The sequence below is a fragment of the Pleurodeles waltl genome, chromosome 3_1, assembly GCF_031143425.1.
Source record: "Pleurodeles waltl isolate 20211129_DDA chromosome 3_1, aPleWal1.hap1.20221129, whole genome shotgun sequence".
Taxonomy (NCBI): domain Eukaryota; kingdom Metazoa; phylum Chordata; class Amphibia; order Caudata; family Salamandridae; genus Pleurodeles; species Pleurodeles waltl.
Window position 1 is genome coordinate 1,534,123,399 of NC_090440.1, and position 23,018 is coordinate 1,534,146,416.

Consider the following 23,018-nt stretch of genomic DNA (forward strand, 5'->3'; position numbering starts at 1 on the left):
TACGCAACACATATCACACACATAAACAAATGACATTTGCTTCAGTATTTATGGGCAAATGAATTCTGGCACCACAACGACGGTGCAATCACACCTATCAACTGTGTCCATGTGTGCACATTGCAAAGGGACCTGTACCTGTCATGTTGTCCTTTGATTTGTGAGTGTGAGTCAGTATGTGTATGTATGTGTGATGGGATTGCCTGGTTGAGGTGGAGGGAAGTATAGTGGTTGTTATGGTTGTGTCCATATATGTGCCACTTGCATATGGCATTAATGTTATTGTGCATATTGTGTAGAGTGGTGTGTTGTTGCTTGCAACATACAGGTGAGTGTCGCTGTGTGGGACTCATTTTTGTGATGTATGTAGTTGTGATGTGTTAGTGCGTTTGTGTATATGAGTGTGTAGTTATGTTTGTTGTGGTTGTGTTGTGAGTTGGTGCGTCATCAATAGTGTGTGTATGTTGTGTCATGGATGTATGGCAATGTGTGTTGGCAGCATGTACGTGTTGTGGTGGAATGCCAATGAGTAATAGTGTGTATGTGGTGTGTTGTGACATGTTTGATGTAGGGGGATACATATGGCAAAGGTACAGTGTGTGTGTGTGTGTGACTTACTTGTATTCCACAGCCACTGCCATTGTCTGATGTCCATTAGGTCCTGCAATATCCTTCCTCCGTCAGAAATCCGCCACCAGTAAACCGCTGGCAGGACTGCCACATCTAAAGACGGCGGGTTGAACACCATTGACTTGACGGTCTTCTTGGGTCTGCTGCCACTGCGGTTTGGTGGTAGCACTGCCACAATCTAAATCAGGCCCTACGTTTCTTTAGTTCCCTTAATACTTTTTCTCAGGATTGCAATGTTGTTGCCCCACCTGTATTTTCCTAGGTTTCATTTTTAATACTGCATTCTCTACTTTCACTCACTTCTGTATTTCCTGTTGCTATCTCTTATCATGAGGGGCCCACTAGATTTCCAGTTCATGTCTATTAGATGCTTTGTTAGTAAAAATGCCTGGTTTAGGAATTTACAAGGTATCTTACCTCTCTTGGAATGCAGCATCAGATTAAATAACAAGATTTCTGGCTTGATGGGTACCACCCCACCTGTTATGTTTGAACCTTTGTCTGTAATCTTTCCCTAATAAGCAGTTAGTGCTGGGCATAATCAAGGCATTTGGTAAAAGTCAGCTTCTGTGGTCCTACATTTGGGGCAGCTGACCAGAGTATTTGGATACATCTTTTCGGCATCAGGCAAGTCCTATGAGTGGAGTTATATTAGAGCAAAATAAACCGTGTGTCCCTCAGTACCCTGGGTGCATAACTCTTTTTTATTCTGATTTATCAGATGTTGTGGTCACTGATGGTCTGTGTATCAAGAACACTGCCTTCTGCCCCTAGTCTAAACAGTATATGTAGTATGCCATGCTTAGGTAGCCCTGACATGGCACATATTCATTAGTGTTAGAAATGTTGCTTGTGGTTTGCAGCCTGTCCAAGTAAGGACCCTCAGTCTAGTCAGGATAAGGGAGTCATACAGCCAAGATAACCCCTGTTCACCGCCTTGGTAGCTTTGCACAAGCAGTCAGGCGTATCTCAGAGGCAATGTGTAAAGTATTTGTACACAGACACAGTAAAAACACCACAAAAGTACTCCACACCAGTTCAGTAAAATAGCCAATATTCATCCAAGTAAAACAAGACCAAAATGACAAAAATCTAATATACACAAGCAAACACACAACTGGAACCACTGCCACTGGCTATTCTTGGAGCTATCACGACGTCTTGACGGAGTCGTTCCCAACTTACCGACACCACTCACTAGGGAGTGCGGGCTGGTCATGGAGTCACACAGCCCCAGGAACAGTATCTTTGGAAATTGAGGAAAAAAAGATGTTGCTCAGAGTCGGGGACGCAGCACTCAGGACTCCCGCTGTGGTGGGACTTCGGAGGCGCTGCAGCACTATCAGGCCTGTGACATTGGTCATGCTCGTTGAACTCAGTGGTTCCGCGGGTCCAGGGCAGGCAGCATCTCGGAGTAAGACAGCGGCACTGGTTCCGAAGTCGCTCTGGAGTCAATGCACTTGGGCCTATATTTATACTTAGTTTGTGTCACATTTGCATCATTTTTTGACACAAAAGAGGTTCAAACTTTCAAAATACAATTATATTTTGCAAGTTTGATCTGCTTTTGCATCAACATATGAGCAAATGCGATGAAAACAAATATAAATATGGGCCTTGGTTTCTTCTTGATTACACCAGAACTCACTTCCAAGGTCCCAGGAACTGGATTTGCCACCACTTAGTGAGTCGGGACTCTCAACAAGAGAGCCCAGGTGCTGGCAGATGTCCCTGAGACTTCTAACAGGAGACATGCTCAGTCCTAGCCCTTTGGAGAAATTTTTGGAAGCAGGATGTAAAAAGCAAAGTCCAGTCCTTTCTCTCCTAAGACGGAAGCAGCTAGCAGCAGGCAAGCACAGAAACGCAACAGCAGAATGGCAGTCCCTCCTACAGCATCTAGCTATTCTTCTTGGCAGAATGTCCTCAGTCAAGATGGATTCTGAAGTTGTAGTCTCAAAGGTCAAATATGTATACTTATTTCCACCTTTGAAGTAGGCAAACTTCATAGGATGGTCCTTGTAGTGCACAAGACCCTACCTTTCCTGACCTGGCCCCAGACGCACTCTAGGGGTGTTTCGAGACTGCTTTGTGTTAAGAGAGGCAGAGCCCTGTTCAGGTGTAAGTGTCAGCTCCTACCACCACTCTAGCCCTGGAAGACCCCTCAGGATAGGCAGAACATACCTCAGCTCCCTTTGCATGACTGTCTAGAAGGAATTCACCAACAGTCCAACTGTCATCTTGATCCAGATGTGTATTCCACAGCCAAGCAGAGGCCCAGAATGGTTAAGTAAGAAAATGCCCACTTTCTAAAAGTGGCATTTTCAAACTTACAATTTAAAAACCAACTTCACCAAAAGATGTATTTTTTAAATGTGATTTCAGAGACCCCAGACTCAAAATCTCTAGCTGCTTCCAATAGGAACTTACACTTCAAACATATTTCAAGGCAATCCTCGTGTTAACGTATGGGAGAGATAGGCCTTGCAATAGTGAAAAACGAGTTTAGCAGTATTTCACTATCAGGACATGTAAAACACACCAGTACATGTCCTAGCTTTTAAATACACGGCGCCCTACCCCTGGGGCGGCCTTGAGCCTCCTTTAGGGGTAACTTATATGTAGTAAAAGAGTATGTTTAGTCCTTGCAAATGGATGCTCTTGCCAGGTCAAACTGGCAGTTTAAAACTGCACCCTCAGACACTGAAGGCAGGTCTGAGACACGTTTACAGGGCTACTCATGTGGGTGGCACAATTAGTGCTGCAGGCTCACTAGTAGCAGTTGCTTTACATGCTCTGAGAACACACGGTGCACTATACTAGGGACTTCCTCGCAAATCAAATATGTAAATCATGGATAAACCAAACACCAACACCATTGAGATAGAGGGCACTTGCACTTTAGCACTGGTCAATAGTGGTAAAGTGCCTAGAGTCCTAAAGACGGCAAAAATGAAATTTAGCACAGGATCAAAACAGGAGGTCAGAAGCCAAAAAGACTGGAGAAACCATGCCAAGATCAGACAGGGTTTACAAGGCAACAGGTATGCATCAACTGTGTACATGGAGACAGGAAACTTTAGCCAGTGGCAGTGGTTGCTCTAGAAGGGACCTACAGCTAAGAAGGGTGGGGATCTTGCCCTACCTACCTGAAGCAGTCATAATAGTGACAGCTCATCAGATTCCCAGTTTGAGGATGGCATTACAAATGATAGGGTGTCCTGGTTACAAGAAGCCCCTTTTAGCGGGGTGGAGGTAGAGAGTCCAGTGGGAGGAGCAAAGAAAAAGTAAAGAAAAACAAGAAAAAAGGACAACAAGAAGAAGTACAGTTATTCACTGCACTTTTGTTCCTTCAAATCCAGAAAGAAGTGGACTCCCCAGACCAGTTTTCGAATTGTTCAGCAGAATAACCACACATTGTTGCATGCATGGGAAAGAGCCCACGAAGAAGAAGCGGATCAGATAGGAAACTATTTCAAGATTAAGAAAGGGTTACTTTATCATGTTAGTCAAGAAGGCACTTGATCCTGTGCAGAACTATTGGTACCATTTCTCTTTAGGGAACATGTCCTACATCTCGCCAGTAATCAAATGAGGGGAGGTCACTGTGGAAGGAAAACATGATTAAATACTTAACTGAAATGTTTAATTGGGCAGGGGTGTACTGAGATGTTGCCAAATACTGTACCTCCTTAGTAGGTGCAAATACACCAACCCTCTCAGAAAAAGAAGGAAGCATTATTCCTACTTCCCATCATTGATGTACCATTTAGTAGGGTAGGAAGTGATCTGGTGGGACCCCTTCTGCCCAGGGACATCAATACATCATTGTCCTTGTAGACTATCCAGAAGTATCCAGAAGCAATACCCCTCACAATTTAGACCACTACTAATGTGGCCCAAGCTATGATTTCATTTTTCTCCAGACTGTGGTTCCTTCACAAGATCCTAACAGACCAGGGTACCCTAGATACGTTTAGACTCATACCAACCAGTCTGGCAGCCAACAGGTTGATCAGGGTGCCCTTGGTCCCAACACTATTGCTCAGGAGACGGGTCGTGGCCTGATGCAAGAGCTTGAGACAGCGCGTTTGTTTTGGTGGGGGTGGTGGGGCACGCAAGCACAGGTATAAGGCATCAAAGTATTGACTCTACATGGCGGAATTTGGGAGCATCAGGCTGTGTGACAATACCATTCTCACTTTGTTGGTGGTGGTGACACTTGTACATATCTCAAAAGCAGCCCTAACAATAAGGTTTTTGTTTGGGTTTCTTTGTTTCTTCCAAATATGCGGGAATCTGGTCACTCATAGGCCTCCTGAAGGCTGAGAGGGAAGGATCCAACCAATAAAAAGAGGGGAGGACCAAGCGGATTAGAGACTGACTGAAATATGAGCTATTCTACAATCTACCTTTTTTTGTGTATCACTAAGAATACCCTATCTGTTGCATATCCTGATGACAGTAAAAATAAGACCACAATTATTCACTTGTGAGAAAGGGCCTCTTTTGGCATGATAGCCCCCCAATTTTTGCCTGGAAAATGATGTGATTTCAAACTGTAAGTTTCCTGTCCCATGCTAAACAGGTTCTCAGGGCCAGATCTCTTTCCCCAAAACTGTACTATATAATGGCACTTCAGTCACCCTGTAAGTCCCTAGTAAATGGTACCCCTGGTACCTAGGGCATGGGTACTGAGGAGGACCCCCAGAGCTGCAGTACCAATTGTGCCACTCTGAGAGGCCCCACACCAGCCTCATGCAGACTGTCATTGCAAGTGTATGACAAAGTATATATAAAAGTTGCAAACACAAAATGGCACTCACCAAGAGTGCATTGCCCACTAACACTGCATGCACTATAGCTACATCAACCCTCTGGCAGGCCTTACAGCCCTAAGGCACTGTGCACTATATTGCAGGTGAGGGCATATGTATGCATGAGCAAATATGCCCCTACTGTGTCTTTAAAAGTCCTTAAGACATTGTAGGTGCATAGGGAAGCCCGAGCAAATGCATGTGCTGGGCACTGGTCATTACGAGTTCCTCAGCCACATGATGGCGTCTCTGAATACTGGGTTGTTTGGAATCAAACAACTCAGAATAATAAACCCACACTGGTGCCAGTGTTGGATTTATCATAGCATACACCCAGAGCGTACCTTAGGGGTGTCCTCAGCAAAGTCTACTAGCCTTGGCATGGTTGCTGACTGGTCATAGCCAGTCTGCCACCACCAGACACAAGTCTGGACTCCTAGGGTGAGAACCTTTGCTCTCAGGAGCCAAAACCCTAAGCCTTTCCTGGGTGGAGGTGTTACACCTCCTCCTCCCAGGCAGTCATCCTGTACCAGCAGTCAGCTTCAAAGGCCTTGCTGCCTTTGAAATCTGACCACGCCTATGCTGCTAGCAGCAGATGGCCGCCGATTGAGCAGGAAAACCGGTGAGAAGAGGAGTAGCCTCCCTCAGCCTGCACCACCATGCAGGTGTGGCAGGCGAGGTGACCACTCCATTTAATTTTCCTCCATTTTGGATGGTAGGAAAATAGCCAAGCAGGTTTAGGGATGTGACCCCTTCCTACAGGAAGAGGTCATATAGTGGGAGTAGCCATCCTAAGCTAGGTGACCTATTGGCCACTACCAGGTACTCCCCCTAATGTCCACTATATGCAGTATTTAGTGGGCATCCCTAGACCTGCGGATCAGATTTAATGACCGCAAGAAGTCCAGGACGAAAGAAGACCTGAGGCACGAGAATAGAAGTCCTGCTCAAGAAGAAAAAGGCACCAAACACTGCCTGCTGCTCCAAGGACTCGACAATCGCCACTGAGATGTTTCCTGGAAACCTGAAGGACTCTAAAAACCCCCAGAGCACCTCCAGCCTTCTGCAACTTACCAAGCCCCTCCCTCGGAGTGAAAGTATGACTCTCCTGCAACCGGCAAGCAAAAAATCTGTGAAGTCCAGTTCACTGACCAGCCGCTGACCAATGAACCGGACCTAGCAGCCAGATCCAATTCCACCCAACAGACCCAGAGGGCAAACCCTGTCAGTGTGCCAAGTTTTGTGGCACTGCAACCACCAGGGGCTGAGACATACCATTGCCCGGGTTACTGGGCCCCCAATGTCAGACATCAGGAAGAAAAGTCCATTCCGGACTCTCCGAGGACCAGAAGCAAGCAGCAGTCAAGGCACTCTAGGACACCCAAGAACCACCTCCAAGAATCGCCCTGCTGACTTGCAATCTACCCTCAAAGTGACCTGCACTGTCTCCAAGAACTCCCTGAAGCACAGCTCTTGGCTAACCAATCTGCACTGCATTCAGCCTCGTTGGTCCCTGTAACACAAAACCAGCTACGCTCTAGGGGGCCCCTAACCCCTTGGGACCTCAACACTCCAAGGGGACCCACCGGAATTACCTTTAAGTCCACCTGAGCAGTGTGTTTCCAAGTGGTCCCCTTCTCCGTTGTGCACCAGCTCCAAGACGTTCAGCCGCTGCTCCCGCTTGAACAAAGAACCACCTGAACTTCTCTGGCTGGCCCACTGGACATCTCAGCGACCTCGACCTAAATTTAGAAGGTGACACTTGTGAGAGCATTGCCTGAATGTATATGCATTTCTACATTTTTTCCCAATTCATTCATTTGGTGCGTAATTACGCACAAAAAGACTATTTTTGCTAAACTTTGAAAAATCATAACGAAAGAAGTGCTTACTCTATATTGATGATCTTGGTCTTAAAGATTTTATAGAAATCTGAAGTATTTTTTTAATTGGTTTTGAGTTATTCTTCCGAGTGTGTGTCCACATTTATTGATACTGTGAGTAGAAACAAATGCTTAGCACATCTCCAAGATAAGCCTAACTGCTTGCCCACAGTTCCACAAAAACAGAGTAAAAGGTGGTCTGCTTTTTACCTCTGGATACCAAAGTGGGGTTGTTTGCACTCTCTTCATAATGCAGGTCTTTTTCATACACTATATAGAGAGCCAGTCTCTTAAATCTCTAATGGCTTCTCTGCCCCTTGACTACCACCAGGGGCTCCCATCTGGCTGGTGATCAAGGAAGTGGGGTCTGACCTGGGTCCTGTGACATCTTTATTTCTACCGTTGAAGTCTAGTTTATCTCCCCAGCTCCTTCCTGTCCTGGCATCTCCAGGACACAGATCCACTCCCACCAAATGGCTTTATGTTTCATCCCCAGGCCTCTTCATGCCTACTCAGTTAACAGCTTGGCTCAGGCTAGAAAAAAAAGCTGACCAACCAGAAAAGGCTGCTACAGGGCTGTTTTAGGTAACCTAAGGAGAGTAAGTTCTGAAACAAATTTTCTGTAATAGTTATAATACATCTAACTTAGGCAGGTTGTTGGATTTATTGTAAATATTATTTTGATACTTTCAATCATCCTTCTAGCAAACGCCAATCAAACGTTAGACTTTATTAATGTTGGATAAAGCCTATCCATATTAGTCTATGGGGCTACCAGCACTACACTGGGGAAAATGACTTTGGCTATTTTTCCCCACCAGGGCGTATAAAACACATTTATATCATCCCTGCTTTTTGTAACAAGGCACCCTAACCTTGGGGCACCTAGACAAGACCTTAGGGTGACTTATATGTAATAAAAATGTTTTTTTTTATTTTTACTTTGGAAGGACTTTTAATTACACAGTCAAATTTAGACATAGTTGTATTTTGAAACCAGCCGGCAAGGCATGTCTGGCTTTAAAATGACACTAGACACAACAGCAGTGCACATTTAAATGCATGCATTAAGTCCACTGGGGTCTCTAAATCTCCCTGCTCCATTATATACTAGGGACTTAAAGTAGAGTGTCTTGCTCAATTATAATTATACCAAACACCATATACTTTTAAGGACAGACCAGTGGCCCTGGGCCTGGTTAGGAGAGCGCAGGGCACTTTCAGAGTCAGGAACCGACCTTATCAGTCAAACAAAAGTAGGTGATAAGGGCACAAAGGATGACTTTACCTCACTGAAATGAAAGGTACATAATTTGGTATCATTGCCAAACTTACTGAATTGCATGTTCTGCATGTGCACATTGTATGACGCAGTCTGTTGCTGAGTGACTCCTGTACTCTAACACTTATGATTACTATGAGGCCAAGGTTGGACTGGCCTATTGGTCAATCAGGATGTGCCCAAGGGACTGGTCAGATAATTTGAGTGTGGGACAAGTTTTTTTAGGTTTCTGGGCCTGTTTTGTAGTCTGGTGGGAAAGTTTGTACTGTTGATTTCCCTGATGTTTCCACAAGCATTGCCTGTAGCAATCACAAACACAATATAAAAACTGCCCTATTTGCACAAATGTGGACCAGTTTGGTTTAGCTATCTGAACTGTTAATGGGGCCACTTTGATTTTAGTGCCTGGGCCTATTTTTTGTACCAGTCCAGCTGTGTTTAAGGGTACAGACACGTAAACCTCTTAAAGTGGATCTCTCCTGGAGGCCAAAAGCCAATGTCTGTACAATACAGGTGCTATGCATTAATGGGATGTCACTCGCCATTGTGTGGGCTGTGGGAATGGCAGGGAGTGCAGCGTTCCAAGTGATGATCGTAGCGCTCAGTCAAATCTGGTGTCCTGGGCAGGAATACAGCATGCATATAAAGCTGCCCCCTTTGACTTTACTGCCATGCAGTCATCACACATAATGTAAACAAGCTGGGCCCAGGGAAAGCTGTGATGGTGTATCCATGACAACCATCACCTAAGCTTGACCCCAGGCCAAGGCTCTCTCTCTGCCAGGAGCATGCATCTGCTGTACACCTGGAGTTGCACTGGGCCACCCCAAATGAGCAGAGGTCCTCAGAGTGATATTGAAGCTAATGATTTATGTATGGCATTGCATAAGTGCCGTGATGCGGGTGCAAGCTCTATCATGCGTTAGACTAACACAAGATGTGGGGCACTTGGAAAAGCTGGAAGCAGAAAAAAGGACTACAGTGTGTGGAAGAGTACACATAGTGCCAGTAGGGGCACTATGGGCTGCAAGCAGGATGAGAACACACATAGGACTGCTGGGAGGCTGAGCACAACATGTGCATGTTGGTGAGGTGTAGATCTCACAAATGTGTTGCAGTGTGGTGCATAGGCACAACGAGCGCCTACAGAGGCTAACAGTGTGGCACACAATGCTGCAGTGAGTCGGGGGCAGACGGAAGAACTGAAAAGGGCAAGGGAAACATGGACAGGAGCCGGCACACAAAGACGGACTGCAGGAGTGGGCATTTTGAGGGGATGCAGGGACGAGGCAGGATGGCAGACACTGTGTGAAGAGGATGGAGGCACTGAGGGGCTAGATAGGGTGCGGAGAGGCACACAGACGGCCAATGGGTGCAATTGGATACCACTTGTCAGTGTGGATGGGACACAAATAGTGGGTTAAGGGGACAGTGTCACACAGTAGTGCTGCAGGACTAGACAGTTGATATGTTTTATTATTTTTAGAACACACTTTCATTTTGAGAGGCATGTTGGTGCTGGGACCAAACATATGACTGGAAAAGGAAACAGAAAAGATTGGTGTAACAGTAGCATCTGGCAAGAATACAAGCAGGTAGAGCGAAATATAACTAAATTATTTAAAAGGATTCAAGGCTTTGCTGAAAGGCAGATGACAGTGAATAGTTCTGAGATTAAAAGACAGATTATTCCAGCGTGGAGGGCCCCAGAACACTTGGATATCCTCCCAAACTCCAACTTCTTAAATCTGGGCACTGCGAACAATAATTTGGAGTGTATGAGCAGGTTTCTCACTAGAAAGTAATGTATAAAGGTATCTTGTATACATGATTTCTCTGTATAAATGAAAAGTTTGTTCATCAGACATAGGGCCGAATTTAAGAAAAGTGGCGCTGCATCCAGTGCAGTTCCATTTTCTTGCAACCCTTAGGGTCCTCCTAACACCACCATATGTAAGATGTATTTAACATACGGCGCACCATGGCGGTAGTTAGGCACCTAGCATCAAAATGTTTGATGCTAGTTTGATGCTTTGCAGGATTAGCCCCCAAAAATGTTGACGATAATCCTGCAAAGCACATTGAGGCCCATTAAAAACAATGGTGTGTGTCTTTCTAATGCCTGCTCTGTGCAGGTGTTAAAAATGCGGCTAAAAATGGCACAAAGAAATATTTTCGATTTCATTGTGCCATTATTTTCGGCCCCCCTAACGGGGGAATGCCACCCTTGCATACATTATGCCTGGCACAGGCATAATGTGGCACAAGGGGTTACAAAGTGGCACAATACACTAATGTGGCAATATATGGTGTTAGGCCCTTCTTAAGTTCGTACTATGATGTCTAAAAAGATACCTTTGCTGAGCTGAAAGCCTTTACAGTTGAATTCTGGTCTGCAAAACTCTGATGTACTTTTTAGTACTACAAAATTCTAATTTCTGGGTCCTCTGCAGTGAGTGTAGACTTATGTCAGTCAGACCAAGATATAAGTGGTTACAATAATCTGGGTAGAATGCAAGCAGAAGCATTCTTGAGACAAATTTGACTACTCCTACAGGGTAGAAGTGTTCCCGTAGAGATAACAGCCACATACTATCATGCCAACGTGCAGAGCTGTTACACATCAGCAAAAGTTCAGTCTCACTGTGTTAGAAATGGCCCCTCTGCAGAGTCACCCCAAACTTTTTGCCGTCCTCCTCTTCCTTTTCTGACCTCATTTTTTCCTGCTTTAGGACTCTGGATACTTAACCACTGCTAACCAGTGCTAAAGTGGTTGGGCTCTCTCCCTAAAACAATTTAACATTGGTTCATACCCAATTGGCACATTTGATTTACTTGTAAATCCCTAGTAAAGTGGACTACATGTGCCCAGGGTCTGTAAATTGAATGCGACTAGTGGGCTACAGCACTCGTTGTGCCACCCACGTAAGAAGCCCTTTAACCATGTCTCAGGCCTGCCACTGCAAAGCCTGTGTGTGCAGTTTCACTGCCACTTCGAATTGGCATTTAAAAGTACTTGTCAAGCCTTAAACTTCCCTTTTTCTACATATAAGTCACCCCTAAGGTAGGCCCTAGGTAACCGATAGGGTAGGTGCTATGTAAGTAAAGGGCAGGACATGTACCTTTGTGTACTATATGTCCTGGTAGTGGAAAACTCCTAAATTGGTTTTCCACTACTGTGAGGCCTGCTCCTTTCGGAGGATAGTATTAGAGCTACCCTCATATACTGTTTGAGTGGTAGATTCTGATCGGAAAGGGGTAAACCGGTCATGGCCAGAATGGTAATACAAAATCCTGTTTATTTGTGAAGTTGGATTTTATATTACTATTTTAGAAATGCCACTTTTAGAAAATGAGCATTTCTCTGCACCTAACATCCATCTGTGCCTTACAGCCTGTCTCCAATCCACGTCTGGGCTGGGCTGGTTGACAGCTCCCTTATGCATTCCACCCAGACAACCACAAACACAGGCCACTCAGTCACACCTGCAATCATCTGAATACTGAATGGGTCTTCCTGGGCTGGAAGGGTGGAGGGCCAAACAGTTACATTTCAAAGGCTAGGGGCCTGCCCTCATACAATGAACTGCCAAACCTCCTACTGGGACCCTGGCAGACAGACCTGTACTGAAAGGGGACCTTGTGCACTTCAAAACCACTCTCCCCCACTTCAAAGGCATTTTATGGGTATATAAACTGGGTCAGTGACCCCACCAACTCAGACACTTCTGGACCTGAACCTGCAACCTGTCAAGAGGAAATGCCTGGTTGCCCAAAGGACTCACCTGGACCACTTTGCTGAGAAATACTGATGCCTTGCTATTGCCCTGCTGCCTTGCTGACCTCTGACTTTACTGAGAAGTGCTCTCCAAGGGCTAGGATTGAGCTTGCCTCCTGGTTTCTGATGTCTCAGTGCCGAAAAGACCTAGGGCCTTATTACGACCCTGTCAGTCGGTGATAAAGTGGTGGTAATACTGCCAACAGGCTGGCAGTAACTACCGCCAAAGTATGACCATGGGGGAAAGATCTCCGAAAGACAGCCAATGTACCACACCGACCGTCGGGGCAGAAACAAGAGGCACCACGGCAGTAGCCACCTACAGCCATGTGGAAGTTAAAGTTCCGCCCACCATATTACAACAACACAATCCGCCACCTTTTCCAGGGCGGTACCAACGACATCAAAAGGCTGGTGGAAACAGACCTCAGAAGTGAAAGAACTCACCTTTGGTTACACAGGAAAGAACCACACCACAATGGAAACTGAGCTGCATGTTTTTCAGATGATATTCTACGTACTGCTCCACCACGAACACCAATGCAGGCGAAGACGATGACGGTGAGTACAGCTGCCTAGCACACAAGGGAGGAGGGGAGGAAAACGACAGTGACACCCACACGCACCATACACACCCCACACACACACACACACACACACACACCATACATACAACTAGCTGCACAACAAAACAAGTTAATCCCCCTAAATCGGCTGGATAATGCAAGGACAAAAATAATTTACCAAAGTGAATGTAATAAGATCAACACAGTATAAATAATAATTTAGGCAATGCAACAGATAAATAGAAATGTACAGAACAAGGGACACAGCCCAGTCCTCATTTTGTGTGGGCCACAAGGCCACAGGCCAAAGTCCAAGGCCCCACTTCAACGGCATCAACACAGAGAGAATACTGCAGGGGCATGAGTTGGTAAATAGGCAGGCACCTCAGGGGAGTGGGGGGTCACCTCAGCCGGGAGCTGAAACAAGACCACTGGTTGTAGAGGGGGCAACATGCCCCGTGCTTGGTCCTGCGGACTGCAAGGCCACAGTCTCTTGAGTGGATGAATCCCCTGCTGGTTCTGGAGGGGGCACCATGCCCTATACTTGGTCCCGTGGAGTGCAAGGCCACAGTCTCTCGAGTGGGTGACTTGCCAAATGCTTCTGGAGGGAGCAACATGCCCTCTGCTTGGTCCTGGGGAGTTCAAGGCAACAGTCTCTAGAGTGGGTGACTTGCCCACTGGTCCTGGAGGGGGCAATATGCCCTGTGCTTGGTCCTGGAGAGTGTGAGGCCACAGTCTCTCAAGTAGGTGACTTGTCCAATGGTTCTAGAGTGAACAGGCCACACAGCAGCCCATGGACGCAGGATTACATTATGTCTGCCGGCAGTAACAGCTGCACTGTGTTGGTGGTGGTGGGAGGCTCTGGCACATCCCCTGCACCCTCGGACGAATGCACTGTGGTGGCGCTGCTGGTGGTGGGAGGCTCCTACACATCCCTGCACCCTCGGATGGATGCACAACCATGCTTGGTGGTGGGGGCTCTGTCACAGCTGCTGGCCCAGGCTCCTTGCCCTTCTTGCCTGCTGGTGCAGGCTCCTTGGCCTTCCTACCTGCTGGTGCAGACTCCTTGGTCTTCCTGCTTGCTGGTGCAGGCTCCTTGGCTTTTCGGGTGGCAGGTGCGGGCTCCTTGCTCTTCTTGCCTGCTGGTGCAGGCTCCTTCCCCTTTAGGCTGGCTGGTGCAGGCTCCTTCAGTAAATGTGACCTGGATTCCTTTCCACCACGAGTGGTTGCGGATGGAACTGGGCCCGTGGACTGTGTGGCTGAGGTGCTTGGTTGGGTTTGTGATAACCTGGCCATACGTGCAAGATGGAGGGGTGAGGGGGAAGAAAGAAGGCTATGGTGGATAGGAACAGTTTTTTAGGGACATTGGGGTGGGAAGAGGGAGAAGGAATGGGAGTGGAGGATGAGGGAGTGGTTGTTGGAGGTGTCTGTCTACTGGATTTGGGTGCAGGTGCATGGGCTGTATGCTGTTGTGAGGTGGATGGCTGTTCGGTGTCTGAGTGCTTGTGTTTGTGTACTTTAGGAGGGAGGACAGACACAGTGCGAGATGACACAGGGGACGTGTGCATTGATGATGTGGAGGTGTCTGCCATTGAGGTGTGTGTTCTGCTTGGTGTGGTAATGATGGTGGTAGTGGATGATGATGTAGTGCATACAGGTGTGAGTGTGGACGTAACTAGGTTGGAGTGGGAGATGGAGGAGGAGGAAGAGGGGGAGACAGTGGAAATAGTCGATGTTGTAGTGTCTGCAACTGGATGCTGTTTGTGTGAGTGTCTGTGGGATGAAGTGTGGTGCTTGTGTTTGCCTGTGACACTCATGGGTGTTGTCTTGTGTGTATGCTCGTCTGTATGTATGCCTGGGATGGGTTGGGGTTGAGGAAAATGGGGCTGGGCAGTAGAAAGAGGGACAATGGCTGCCATCAGAGAGGAGGCCAGAGCCGGAATCGATCTCTGTTGGGCCACCAATCCAGTGTGAATGCCCTCCAGGAATGCATTAGATTGTTGCATCAGGGCTGCCAGCCCCTGGATGGCATTCACCATGGTTGACTGCCCTACAGATATGGATCTCAGGAGGTCAATAGCCTCATCATTCAGGGCAGCAGGGCTTAATGGGGCGGGGCCTGAGTGCCTGGGACGAAGGAGATGCCCACCCTTATGTGTGAGCGGGGACAAGCAACTCGATGAGGGGCTGCTGGGAGGGCAGTGCTTTTAGTGGCGGATGTACCTGTAGCTGGGGTAGTCACAGAAGTGTCCGCCACCACCAGGGAGCTTCCATCGGAGGAGGTATCTGTGTCTAAAGTGTCCCTTCCAGTCTCCACCGTGGTGCTACCTTCGCCCTTCATCCCACTGGTGCCCTCAGCGTCGGTGGACTCTGCCTCAAGAGTCAAGTGGTATGCAGCTTCCTCCACCAGATGATGCTAATTCACATATGGACAGGATGACAAACGAAGAAAGGGGGGGGGAGACAAAGAATACACTGGTTCAATGGCTGCACCAACATTACCGCTGGTGTACACAGCGCCCTCACACACAGGGAACAGGCCTATGCACTATGCATTGCACTACCGTGATATTGCTAGCCACCAAGTCATGGGGAGGGGTACACACCGGCAAATGCAGCACACCTGGGACCAACGCAGCCCTGACCAGTAGTGGACGCCTACGAGCTAGGTAGTAGGATTATCCCTTCAGAACCCTAGCCACCAGGGGACCCACACTGCAATGTCAGGCCTGGTCTAGGGGCACTCACAGACACACATCCACCACCCAGATACCACCCTACCATGCATAAGTTGTAATGATGGGCACTGTACTCACCCCCTTGTGGCTGCTGTGATGCCCTCAAGTGCCCATCCACCTCTGGATAGGCCACCGCCAGTGTGCGGGCCATCAGGGGTGTCAGGGTTCGACAGACAACCCTTCCTCATTGGCAGGCCATCCCCAGATGGGTCTCTGCCGTCTTCCCTGCCCAGCGTCTTGGTTCCTCCAACCGTTTGCGACAGTGGGTGCTCCGCCTGCCATAGACCCCCAGGGACCGCACATCCTTGGCAATGGCACACAATATACCCTTCTTTTGATGGGCGCTGACCTGCAGAGGCAATACACACAGGGAAATACCATTAGACAACAAGTTCAGCCTGTTACACATATGGCCCACCGTACCCATTTCCATCACTATTGGCACACACATAGCCCAGCACACAACCTGTATGCCACCAAGAGGACATCCACCCACCTCCCTTACACTAGGCCTTCACACACACCACTCCATGCATCCTTCCGACATGCATCGTGCCCACTTACTCACCTGTTGGTCTGGAGGCCCATACAGCAGTCCCAACTGGAGTAGGACCTCATCCACTGGGGTAGTCTCTCCAACTCCTCCGAAGTGATGGCTGGGGCCCTTTCCCCAGTCACACGGGCCTTGTTAGGTTCCAGACACAGCTCTAGCAGCACATGCAGTGTAGGTCCTCTCCTATGGAAGGTCAGGTAGCAAGTGAGGAATATGATAGAAAATGGCAGTCACGTCCACGGCAGTGCATGCCGTCACCACCGGCGTAGATCACCATTGGCCACTGAACCCCATAGGGCCCAATGTTAACCAATGAGGAGTTGCACAGCTGTTCCTGACCGCTTCCCACAATGGCGCACAACATCAGAGGAATTACCTCACTTCCACCTGTCCCTCCACATAGGACAGGCGGATGCCATTTCAGGGGAGGGGCAGGCCTCTGGAATAATGCTGCATCACAAGACATACTGGACAATTCAAACTGACCTATTACATGTTTACAGAATGCAAACTACTCTTGTAGCTCCATTGTTCAGGTTGTGACCGGCTCCTCACTCTTTTTGTCCCTTAGATTCCTACCGCTGTAGATGAATAGAAGACGGAGACATACCCCCGTGTACAGACCACTGGTGGACTTGGCAACACTGGAGCACAAGCACATTATCCACACCCATGGACTTGACAGGGACACAATCACAGAGCTGTGTGCCCAATTGGAGCCTGACCTGAAATCTGTTATCCATCACCCCACTGGGATACCCCCTCTTGTGCAAGTTCTATTAGTACTCCATTTCCTGACAACTGTTTCTTTTCAAGTGGCAGTAGGCTTGGCAGCAGGAATGTCACAGCCAATGTTCTCAAACATGCTGACGAGTGTTGTCTGCCCTGATAAAAGCACATGCGCAGCTACATTGTTTTCCCCCTGATTGAGGATTTGACCACAGTGAAGGACGAGTTTTATGCAATGGGACATATCCCCAACATAATTGGGGCAATTGATGGAACACATATTGCATTTTCCCCCCCACCCCAGCAGAATGAACAGGTGTTCAGGAATTGTAAGAGTTTCCACTCCATGAATGTTCAGATGGTGTGCTCGGCGGACCAGTACATCTCCCACGTCAATGCTAAGTATCCTGGGTCGTGCATGATGCCTTTGCACTGAAGAATAGAAGCATCCCAAATGTGATGGCCCTACTACAGAGGCACAGGGTGTGGCTAATAGGTGAGCCCTGGTTCCCACCCAGTATATGTTGGTGTGTGGGTATGGTGTGGGCTATATCAGAAACTGTGTGGCTAAATGTTGTCCCTCAATATTTGCAGGTGACTCTGGCTACCCAAACCTATCATGGCTGCTGACCCCTGTGAAGAATGCCAGGACAAGGGCAGAAGAACATTATAATGAGGCACATGGGTGAACCAGAAGGATCATTGAAAGGACCTTTGGCTTCCTGAAGGCCATGTTCCAGTGCCTCCATCTAACAGGTGGATCCCTGTGCTACTCACCCAAGAAGGTCTGCCAGATAGTAGTGGCATGCTGCATGTTGCATAACCTGGTCCTCAGACGCCATGTCCCTTTTCTGCAGGAGGAGGAAACTGGAGATGCCTGTGTGCCAGCAGTAGACCCTGTGGGCAGTGAGGATGAAGAGGCAGAGGATGGGGATGAGGACAACAGAACATCTGTGATCCGTCAATACTTCCAATGACACACAGGTAGGACAGTGTAACTTTACATTTCAATGATTTTGGTTGGAATCTGTGTGGCAATGGCATGCTGATATTTCCCACTTCTATGCCCACTTACTGTTCCCTCTGGCAATTCATTTTGCAGATGTTGGTGACCTGACAAATACTCCTGGTGTGATCAATACAGCCAGCTACAGGTCATTAATCTATGCTCATTCTATGTACAGCTAATTTGCAATGTTTGTACCTGCTTCAATTAATACATATTTGATATACATTTTTTTCTAAGGGTATTTATTGAAGTGCTAACATATAGGGAGAAAGTGCAATGGGACAGGGTGATGATGGATGAGAGTCCAGGGTATTGTTCCAGTCTGATTGTAGCACAGATGCAATGTCCGTGGGGACATAGGAAGGGGAGCAATGGCAGTTCAAGGTGGACAGGGTGACTGATTGGGACACAAGGGTGACAATCAGGAGAGTCTAATTTCCTGGCGGGGGTCTTGGCAAGTGTCTCTGGCTTCTGTCTGGATTGCAGGGAACCTTTGCGGGGTGGTTCACCTTCTGTAGGGGAAGGGGTGCTGATGGCCTGTGAGTCCTGTGGTGGGGCCTCCTGGCCACTAGCGGCAGCGGAGGTGGAAGGCTGTTCAGATGTCTGGTTAGTGGCAGGGGCCTGCTGGTGTGAGACTATCTCCCTCATAATGTTGGCTATGTCTGCCAGCACCCCTGCTATGAAGAACAGGGTGTGGTTGATGGCCTGCAAGTCCTCCCTGATCCCCTGGTACTGTCCCTCTTGCAGCTGCCTGTTCTACTGCACGTTGTCCAGGATCTGTCCCATTGTGTCCTTAGAATGTTGATAGGCTCCTAGGATCTAGACGAGTGCCTCCTGGAGAGTCAGTTCCCTGGGCCTGTCCTCCCCCTGGCGCACAGCAGTCCTCCCAGTGTCCTTGGTGGCCTGTGCCTCAGTCCCCTGAACCGTGTGCCCACTGCCACTGACCCCAAGTATCTGATTGTCTTGTGTGCGAGGTGTGGCCTGGGGTCCCTATAGAAGAGGACACACTGCTGACTGTCGTGTCCTGGGGACAGAGGTGTGGGTAAGCTGGGTGGGTGCTGTGGTGGTGTTTCCTGATGGGGTAGGCTCTGTGGTGGTGTGTGACTGGGCCTGGGTAACCGGCTGTCCAGTGGTCCCTGATGGGCCAGGTAGGTCATCCAGATCCTGAGGACCAGAGTTGCTGTCATCACTGTGGGCCTCTTCAGTTGGGGGACTGGATAGTACTTGCACCTCCTCTCCAGTGACATTGGCTGGGGTACCTGTGGGGATGTAAATGATGTGTTAAGGTTTATGTGTCTGACATTCTGACATATTGTACATCCGTGGTTTCCCCTGTATGGTTGGATTTGCCATGCCAGCTTTCACTTGTGTATGTTAGGATATGGTGGGATTGTTAGTTCTCCATGGTGTGCATGCTTTAGTGATGAGTGTCCATGTAGGGCTTGGAGGGGTGTCCATGCATTGATACAGCATGTAGGGCTTGGTATTGGGATGAGTGAGATGTGATGGTGGGGTGTGTGGGATGTAGTGGAGTGATGGGTTGAGGGTGAGGGTATGTGATGGCATGCAGATAGGGGGTGATAACAGTGGAGAGTTGACTTACTAGAGTCCAGTCCTCCTCCGACTCCAACCAGGCCCTCAGGATGCAGTATTGCCAAGACTTGCTCCTCCCATGCTGTGAGTTGTGGGGGAGGAGGTGGGGCTCCACCAATAGTCCTCTGGATAGGGAGTTGGTGTCTTGCTGCTATGGAACGTACTTTTCCCCGTAGGTCATTCCACCTCTTCCTGATGTCATCCATAGCTCTTGGGTGCTGTCCCATGGAGTTGACCCTGTCCACGATTCTCCGCCATAGCTCCATCTTCCTGGCTATTGATTTCTGCTGCTCCTGTGCTCTAAATAGCTGTGGCTCTACCCTGAAGATTTCCTCCACCATGACCCTTAGCTTCTTCTCTGTGAAACAGGGGTGTCTTTGTGGTGCCATCGGTGTTCTGTGAGGTGTGTTGGTGAGGGTGTGTTGGGTAATGTGTTGGGGTGTGTGATGTGGAGTGGGTGAGTGGTGTATAGGTGTGAGTAGTATGTGGCTCTAGTTGTGTCAGTGGTCTAGGTGTCCCTCTGGTGGCAATGGTTTGAGGTCATAAAAGGTTGTGGGTAATGTGGGTGTGTGTTTTATAGTGGTATGGGTGTGTGGGTGCGGTGTGTGTATGGGTGTCAGGTGTGTGTTGTTTGAACTGGCCAATGTAGTGCTGTTTTGTTTGTAGGTGTCCATTGTGAGCGCAGCAGTATGTACTGCCAATGGTTTACCGCCATCAAATGTCCGCCGTGGTGATTCGTGGGTCACAGTGTGGTGGGCGTTGTTCTGTTGGCGTAACGGTGTGGGTTTTGATACAGCCACTTTATCATTGACCTTTGGTCTGTCAGATTTGTGTGTGTGGCTATATTCTGTCGGATTGGTGTGTGTATGTCAAAATATGGTGAATGGATTTCCGCAGCTGAGGTGGTAAGTTGGTGGCTGTCAGCGTGGCAGTAAGTGGGGTTTACCACCAATGTCATAATGAGGGCCTTTATCTCTTCAAGGAAATTCCTTGTGCGCTGAAAATCGATGCACAGCCTACTGGAAACGACGCACTGCCTGCCTTGCGATGAGAAAATCGCCGCACAGCCCAACCAGAACGATGAAGCCCGCCTTCCTGAGGGAAGATCAACATAGCGACTGGAAATTCAACACACAACCCTACCGGATCAACGCACAGCCAAGCCTGAATGACGCCGCCCGACTTCTTGAGTGAGGGATCGATTCAGCGCCTGCTGTGAGACAGAAAATTTGATGTAACACCTACCAGATCGATGCAATGCGTGTGACTTTATCCCACACTTCCAGGATTTCCACGCATCATCCCTGGGCCTCAAATAAACCTGGCATCGCAGTGAGGACCCAAGACTGCACCCCAGAAATTGACACAAAGCCCCTTGCATTGTGAAAAGAAACAATGCATCATTTGTGCTGCATCAGAAAATCTGATGCACACCTTATTTTTTCACGCATCTCCTCCTCTGTGGTCTCCGTGAGTGTAATTCTGACGCAAACCAAGTACTTTGTGCACACAAGAAACAACTGTTGATTTTTAAGATTTAACTGCTTCAGTGCAGGGGTCAGCCACTGGCCGACACCCACACTACCTTCCTGGTGCGGGTCACGACCAGTGGCTGACAGAGGGAGGGGGGTTAAAAAAACGCAGGAGACACGGAATATCTTCTGTGTCTCCCGCAACCCCCCTCCCGCCCCTTTATGACATCAGTGTGCCACAAGGCGTGCTGACGTCACTGTTTGTTTTCTCCACCGGAGCAGGAAGCAGCCTTGCGGCATTGGGGAAAACAGGCCCAAACTGCCTCCACCGATGTTCGGGAAGGCCTCATTTGAAAAATGATTCTCCCCTTTCAAATGAGGCCTTCCTGAACTGGTTTCCTGGCCCTCGATCGCAGCACAGCTGCCAGGGAACTCCACAAGACACCCGGGATTTCACTTGGGGAAGTCATGCCCCCAACGGTTTAAAAATTAAAAAAAAAACAGTTGTACGGTTTTCCTGGGGACCACTATGGCCCCCAAGGAAACCATACAGCTATTAAAAAAATATATTGATCTATATAAATACATCTATATATACACACATATGTAAGTAGATATTTCTGTCTATATAGTTATATATATATATATATAGATATGTATATATATATAGATGTCTATATATGGATCTATATATATATATGTATATATATAATGCGATCACTTTTGTCAACGCGTGTGTTGTTTCCCTGGGGGCTGGGATCGCCCCCCAGGAAAACCACACCCACATGTAAAAGTGATTTTTTTATATATATATATATATATATATATATATATAAATATATATATATATATTCACCACAAGTTCTCTTCCAGTTGCTAGTGGCAGTTCTGATGCCATAAAGTAGTGTAGAAGGTTTATAGGCCTACTGCAAAGATCAAATCTGTATTTTATGTAAATAGCTGAGGACACTTTTGCTAGGTGGTAGTGAGGGAATTATTGTTGGACTGGGCGCTAGAGGTGCTAAAGCCTGTGACGATTGGTAAGTGACAAGGTGAAGTAATAGTGTGTCTTTTTTTAGTGTCTTGAAAGAATGTGCTGATTGAGGGAAGAAGCAAAGTTAATGTGACCTCTACTGTTGCACATATCAGACACAAACTCACCAGCAATTTTGTGACTCTCTACATAGGATAGTGTTTTAGAGCAACAGTTTAGCCAGTAGCAGAGATGGCATCTTGTTGGATGACTGCTGCTCAAGCCCTCACTCAGGTATAGAGGACAGCTCTGGTCTAGGATCAGAGACTGAGACAGCAGATACTGAGACAGCATCTGAGGGATAAGAATATGGGGCAGACTCTGGGAGTGATTTTTCAGTCAGAGGAGTCCCGTTCGATAACTCATCTTACAATGATTATGAGGGAGGTGATGAGGACAGTCCTGCTGTCCCTTCACAAGCACAGTCTGTGCAGCGGGACAATAGCGGGTTAGCCCAACGCAGAGAGCAGGTGCATGTGGCGGCAAGCACAGAGAGAGTGCTCTCTTGGGAGCTCCCCAATTTAGTTAAGCCCCAAATTCCACCGCCCATATCATATTGTGGAGACATCAAAATTATCTATCACAAAACAACCTGGTTTTGTTAGGTGGGCACCTGTGTTTTTGGTCCTGGGCTCGGCGGCCATATAGGGAAACCTACCAATCCCAGACATTTATGGAATCGAGACATCCGGGGGACTCCACAGAGGGGTGACTTGTGTGGATTCCCCAAAGTTTTCTTACCCAGAATACCCTGCAAAGGTGAAATGTTGAATAAAAACTCGATTGTTTCATGCATTTCTGTCACACAAACTACAGGAATATGCTGGGAACTACACAATTCCTACCACCCAGTGTTTCCCCACCTGTCCTGATTATAACGCTACCCCACTTGAGTGCCTGTACCTAGTGCCTGCATCAGGAATGGATCACCCCAGGGT